This window comes from Oratosquilla oratoria, chromosome 1, assembly GCF_046742065.1.
Source record: "Oratosquilla oratoria isolate Oo_2021 chromosome 1, ASM4674206v1, whole genome shotgun sequence".
In the NCBI taxonomy this organism is placed as follows: Eukaryota; Metazoa; Arthropoda; class Malacostraca; order Stomatopoda; family Squillidae; genus Oratosquilla; species Oratosquilla oratoria.
This window is the reverse complement of record NC_134777.1, coordinates 80,450,905-80,458,404: the sequence shown is the minus strand read 5'-3', so window position 1 is coordinate 80,458,404 and position 7,500 is coordinate 80,450,905. Positions and strand designations below refer to the sequence as shown.

Below are 7,500 nucleotides of genomic sequence, written 5' to 3'. Positions count from 1 at the left end.
GTGTTTATCATCAACATACAGGTTCTCGTTAATGATAAACTAATATGTAAATCTAATTGACCATGGAATCCGATAAAGATAAAATGATTGGATCAATACTCACCCCGCCCGTAATTGAGTTAATATCATAACAGTTAACACGTTCGAATGAACACATCCACGCAAATACGCTCATAGAATGTAAATAAAAATGCAGTAACAAACCGTTCTAAAAAACGTGTTGATATAATAGAGATTTTCTGTGAAATGTTGCCTGCAGTGGTCCCCAAACTGAATGTATATTACTACCAAATAATGGAGATTTCTTAGGTGAGCAAAATCTATGTTATTTTTACCTTGGTGGAGATAGAACAATGGTAATACAAATATTGTGAATTGGCGAAAACAAATACAGCTCCGTTCGACCGCTGTGTTCAATGGCTTCAAGTGCGACCTGCATTTCAATTAAATATAATCTTGAATTTCCAGAGAAAGATAAAATCATTAAACAACGAAAAATATATAATAAAAAGAATCATGTTAATGAGAATGAGATGATAGGAGAGCATAAACAACCAGATCACAGCCCTATAACACGGAAAACTAATCATCGTTGATTGCTTTACCTTGCATATACGAGTATCATTTGTTTGGGTTGCACCAAAGCACGCTTACATTCTATAACCAACAGCGAATCGTTTAAAGCTATCCACATTTTCAGAGGAGTCCCTAATGACCACTGCCTAATACAATTAATCCATACTGTATCGGGTGACTTTATTTCTGCTGCCAGGCTATTTCTTTTCTCCCCACGAAAACTCTACGATAGTGATGTGGTTTAATGTTGTATAGAAAACGATCTCAGAAATATGAAGAGACCGCTTAGACCTTAGATCCTTGCTCAGAGCCTTCAGGCACTAGAGGCGGTCCTGGAAATTTAGCACTGCCCAAAACAAGGCTCACTGTAAATGATCATAATCCGTATCTTTATGACGTAAATGTCTGCGACTGTAGGCCTGTGTCACAATGCCACTAATTATGTGACCATTTAGAGCTTCGCTGCCCAATGTACTACACGGTTGTCCTGGGCAGAGTTGTCACCAGAATCCGTTGGGAATTGAATCGTCTTCGAAGTCATGAAGCGAAATGGAGCAGAAAGTGTGAGATCAACTCGGCTGTGATTGCTGATGACACAACCGTCTCAGAGGTTGTATAGGTATATCAGATTTATTCTATTCTTATTTATCTAATTCATCCATTTAGTTATTTATTTATGTGTTTTAGTTATGTATTTATTTGTCTTTATTAATTTGTTTGTTTATGCATTTATTTGTTTATTCTTTATTTACAAGTATTAATGTTTTTATTTGTTTATTTATTCATTTGTTTACTTATCTCTTTACTTATCTATTCATTTATACTTATCTTCCCGGGCTACTATGTCTTCTTCACATCGTTGAGCCAGTAGTGCTTTGTCCTCCAATAGCTGTAGCATGGGGCACCCGCTTACCCACTCCAAGATTCTGTACACTTGTCAATACTGACACCCAAAATCTGGTGGAAGAAAAAGAAAATTGCATTTCTGTCTGCACATGTGTTGTTAAATCCGGTCCGCTTTGTTGAGGTTGCTGAAGTGCCCGAAGCAGACCTCTGACCTCCTGAAGACTCCTTCCTCTTCTGAGGGCGTGGCAGCTTCAAATTGTCGCATCTAAGGCTCGTTTCACACTTATCGACTTTTTGCCGTGCGCCGTCCACGACACGACGTCGTGCTCTCAAATAACAATGGTTGTCGATGGACGCTTTCACACGCCACAACCACGACCACATGTGACAGCGTCCATAGACACCCATGATAATTTGGGAGCACGACGTTGTGTCATAGAGGGCGCATGGCGAAAAGTTGATACGTGTGAAGCTAGTCTAACTCAAAAAGGTTTGTGCCATTTTTCTTGACGTGTGGGTAACGTTCATTCGATGTCTTCACACATTCTGTGTTCAAAAATTCTCCCAGTTCGTTGAAAACCAATAAATCGTCTGCAAGTTGACTGATGTATCGTAACCCTTAATTGTATCATTCTATTTTAGCACTAACGTTCAAAGAGAGGTTTAGGCACCTTAACTTACACTCTCTGGAAAGACGCAGAGTGCGGGGTGATCTCATAGAGGAGTTCAAGTGGATCAAAGGCTTTAAAAAGGGTGATGCAAACAAGGTCATCATATTAAAACAACAGGGCAGGACTTACAGTAATGGATTTAAACTGGACAAATTTAGATTTAAGAAGGAAATAGGCAAGAATTGGTTTACTAATAGGGTGGTCGATGAATGGAATAGACTTGGTAACCATGTAGTAAGCGCTGAAACTATCAGTTGTTTTAAGAAACGATTAGACAACTTTATGGATGGTGATGACAGGTGGTGATGGATACGGAACTGCCTAGTGTAGGCCTTATGGTCTCTTGCAGTTTCCTTCATTCTAGTTTTTATGTTCTTATGTGACCTTCACGGACCGTCCGACGTGTGCTCATAGGAGCTGGGGTTGGCAATTTGTAGGTTGCTATTTTGGGCATTAGTGCTAAACTATAACAATACAATTGGGGTTGGGATATACTGATGCTCGGGGTCTTGAAGTATCTGGACCGCTAAAATCAACGAGCTCCATCTCCTTGTACATGACATTTGCCGCTAAGTTGACTGATTTGAAGCACGCAGATGTTCATACACTCATTATACCTGAGAAAAAATTATTATATTGGTACAGTAGCCCGTTAAACACATTAATTATATCGCACAATAACACATTAGGTATAATGTTTTCCTGTTAGCCTGTTGTTTCCTTATATCTTACAGTATTAGACGGCCTCAGGACTAAGTAACGTTGTGAAACCTGATTTTTTTTTTTTTTTTTTTTTCAAGAATCCAGTGTCGAGCAGTTCCTAATCTGAAAATGTTAATATACCTTTACTCCACCCACGTGCCAAATGCGGTGCTTTCATCATAAATTCACAATTTTTATAAGATTGCAGCATTGCCACTCCACTAGAAAAGACGTAAAGATGGTAAGAAACAAAACGATACAATGTGTGAAGGGAGAAATGTCATTGAGAAAGTGAACGAGGGTAAAGAAAATAAGCAACTTTAAACAGAAGTTATTTCCTGTTATAACCAATAACTCAAAACTGTATTCATTGTTTCAATCATTGAGTTCACAATTAATGTTATACATACATACATACATACATATACCAAAGGCTATTTTCCCCTTACACGGGGGGTAGCCAAAAAGAGAAAGGCATAGAAACCACTCCCACCCATTCCATTCCCTACATATTCCACTCCCCTCCACCCTCCTTCCTCACTCTTATCTTGGCACCTGCTGGATGACGGGTCATCCCTGCATTACTGCCCTGAGTCAGAAGCAGTGTCGCAAGACACAGCACATCCACAGCAAGGCCGCTTCAAAATTCGGCGACCCCCCACTCTCCATCCCCTCATGCAGAAACGGAAAAGACTAGGAGAAATGCATTGGTGATGAGAGGGGGTTTTAGAGATGAGAAGTGAGAGTGGAAGGAAATGGGAGGGGAGCCAGATGTTGTTTGGGGACAACACTGAGCTTGTAATTTGATCAAAGGAGGGTCTAAGGCAGCTGGTGGCGTAATTTGGAATGTTATGAGAGGAGAAAACGGAAAGTAATTGTGTGCAAAAACAAGATAGTTGTACAAGGAGTGGTAGGGGTGGAGAATGGCAGTGAGCTGGAGGTAAATTCCGAAGGGGAGAGGGCGGAGGAAGTGGAGATTTGTAAGTATTTAGGGTCACATGTGCCAGGAAATGGACTTGAAGGGAAGACCAAGAATGAGATGGACACAAGGAAACCAGGGAGGGTAGAGGGATAGAGATAAGTGTGAGTGGAAAGTGGTTGTAAATTGATAATAAATTGATGCGGGTCTGCATTATAGTTTCTTGAGTGGTTGAAGGAAGAGGGTAACGATGTAATAAAGCGTTGGGGAGTAAAAATGCTTCGGTTGTTGGGCCCTGCTGTGTGAAGCGCAGTGTCTCGCTATATTGTTTTTCACCCGGGCAGTGGGCGGGGCACAGGAATGGCCCTTCATCCACAAGGTAGTAAGATAGAAAACATAACAAAAGTGTTCTGGATGGGTGCATGCCTTCGTTGGCCACCATCTTGACAAGGAGGAAAGGTTTTTGGTATATGTACGCACGTATATATGTTATATATATATACATATATATAATATATATATATATATATATATATATATGTATGACGTAAGCGGAGTAGGAAACACAGGAGTCTTAGTCTCGAATTTATTCCTGACTAGTTTCGCAAGTATGCTTTTTCAAATATATACATATACATATATATATATATATATATATATATATATATATATATATATGTATATATATATATATATATATATATATATATATATATATGACGTAAGTGGAGTAGGAAACACAGGAGTCTTAGTCTGATTTTATTCCTGACTAGTTTCGCAGGTATGCTTTTTCAAATCATATATATATATATATATATATATATATATATATATATATATATATATATATATATATATATATCGTGCCATGACAGGTGTATGAGCGGTAAGAATGGAAAGAAACGATTGGGAACAAGAGACTTTATTCCTGCCCGGTTTCGCCTTTGAGGCTTCTTCAGGGTTGATATTACCTCCCTCAAAGGCGAAACCAGTGAGGAATAAAGTCTCTTGTTCCCAATCGTGTCTTTCCATTCTTACCATTCATATATACATATATATATATATATATATATATATATATATATGTATATATATATATATATATATATATATATATATATATACTGTATATGTATGTATATATATATACTGTATATGTATGTATATATATATATATGTATATATATGTATATACATTATTATATTTTGGCAGTAAATTTTCTTGTAGGCATGTCTTGTTAAGGATCAGTGCTAAGTTCGTTTCAACAATCTTCTTAGTTGTTGTTTTTCCATTCGTCTTATATGTTTCTTATATTCCGGGGGTAGATTAAACACGAGTCTACCGAGATCCATGATATATTGACACTAATTATATAAATACATTGGCGAGTTTTCGGTTGTTACATACAACCATCTTCAGGCAAATAAATTGACAGGAAAAGGTCTATGTCATATATGCTAGAGGGGTTATGAGTTGACAGGGTTTCTATGGTTAAAATTGAGGGGAATTAGGAGAGGTTCGAGAAGGTCAGAAAGATTTGTTGGGCATCATTCGAGCATACTTAAGACGTTCCTTTCGTAACTGTTCCTCATGGGTATTACTTCACATAGAACTCTCGAGACTAAAACAAATATTCATCAACAACAATTACTCAAACGCTATCATAGACGAGGAAATCAACCTATATCTGACACGTACCCAGACACAACACGAACAAAAACTATACACAAAAAATTCTTCAAGAATCAAATGACACCTGCAAAACTGACGAAAGGGTCTTTAAAGACATTATCATAAGGAACTTTACATTCATTAGCCCACAGGAAAAATTAGCCATAATTATATACTACAAAAACACGACAGTCTTTAGCCTTTTCGTGAAGAATAACCTTACAAAGGGGGACCTCCGTGCTCAAGGGACGTAACCACCATCTCCAACGTTTTCAAGCTAGTAACGGAATCCGGTAGACGGAAGCACCCTCTGTCTAGTCTTGATAGCAGAATACTGGAATTGGACCTTTACGTACCTTTAACTGAGGGTATTTAATCGTGTGCTGTGGCGAGCGAGTTATGATGAGGTATACAATCTCCATGCTCAAGGGGCGTACTTGGCTGAGGCAGCCAGCCAATCAGTGCGCCGGCTAGCGTCCTGCCTGCCTGCCTGCCTGCTCGGCCAATCACAGCACCGCTCCGAGTCTCTCACGCCTCCCCGCCTCAATACACATATGTGGTGAGTTAAAAGACTACCGACAGCAATTTACGTGAGTTATGATTTAATTAATTTTGCTGTCATTGATTTTTCTATAAAACAATTCATAATTATTATTTACATCACAAAAATACTTATAAAACACGAACCAATAAGAGTTTTAAGCTGAGATTTTCAGAAAATTTCAGTTTTAATAAACTGTGCAAAAAATAGACAAAATAGGATGATAAACACTTATACATATAAGATTACCCCTGGAGTTTTTTATTTTTTCATTGGAGGAAAAACTCTTGAAAAAATATATATTTACACCATGGAATTTACCTCCTCATAAGCTATCTTTTCATACCAAATACCTTTACGTTTTTTTACTTTCTTCATTGTGTAATTGTTGTTAGTCTTTAAACACGTTTTTCTCGAAATTTGTTTTTGGCGCATACGCCCCTTGAGCACGGAGGTCCCCAAATGGTAACAACCCCCTGAAGCAAGCGAACGTGGTATACCAGTACTCCTGTCCCGAAGAAGGTTGTAAACTTCTACCCAACATGAATCACATTGGTGTTACCACTACTTCACTTAGCAAGAGGCTCACAATGCATGACCGTAATGGTAGCATACGAAAACACATGAATCAATTTCACAACAGAAACCCCACAAGACAAGAATTAGTTAACAATACCAAAATACTCAAACGGTGTAACAATCGCAAAAAACTACACATTCATGAGAAAGTTTACATTTCACAACACACCAGTCATTAACATACAAACGAACACATTAGGCACCCTACTCCTAAACAAAGAATCCATCACACCTGGACAAAATTCCCTGGACAATAGGACACATAATATCAACTGACGCTAACCTTGCCCAGCCCCCCTCCCCCAACAAGCTCTTCTGACCTTACTCGAACCTCTCCTAATTCCCCTCAATTTCAACCATAGAAGCCCTGTCAACTCATGACCCCTCTAGCATATATGACATGGACCTTTTCCTGTCAATTTATTTGCCTGAAGATGGTTGTATGTAACAACCGAAAGTTCGCCAATGTATTTATATAACTAGTGTTAATATACCATAGATCTCGTTAGACTCGTGTTTAATCTACCCCTGGAATAAAAGAAATACATAAGACGAATGGAGAAAACAACTAAGATTGTTGAAACGGACTTAGCACTGGTCTTTAACAAGATATATATATATATATATATATATATATATATATATATATATATATATGTACATATACAGTATGTATATATACAGTATGTATATACAGTATATATATATATATATATACATATATACTGTATATATGTATATGTATACACACACACACACATATATATATATATATATATATATATATATATATATATATATATATATATATATATATATATATATATATATGCAAGCAATCACATCACCGTGATACGAAAATGCAAAATAACCACAGGAGAAGAGAAACTTGTAGACAGTAAGTACTTTCGTATGTCATATCTTCAGACTAAATGAAAGATATGCAGAGTTGTGTTTAAATGTAAGTATCAGGTAGCAACAGTAGGGGGGAGAG

The 7,500-nt window shown here is 37.5% G+C and overlaps 1 protein-coding gene across 1 annotated transcript in view; it reads left to right on the top strand.

Moving 5' to 3' along the window:
- Positions 1–2,887, top strand: part of LOC143028755 (atrial natriuretic peptide receptor 1-like) — a 944,795-nt gene extending 941,908 nt beyond the window's left edge. Inside the window, exon 24 of the mRNA XM_076191127.1 lies at positions 1–2,887. This exon is cut by the window's left edge and continues 747 nt beyond it. The gene's annotated coding sequence lies outside the window, so the exon portion shown is untranslated.
- Positions 2,888–7,500: the final 4,613 nt, after the last annotated feature.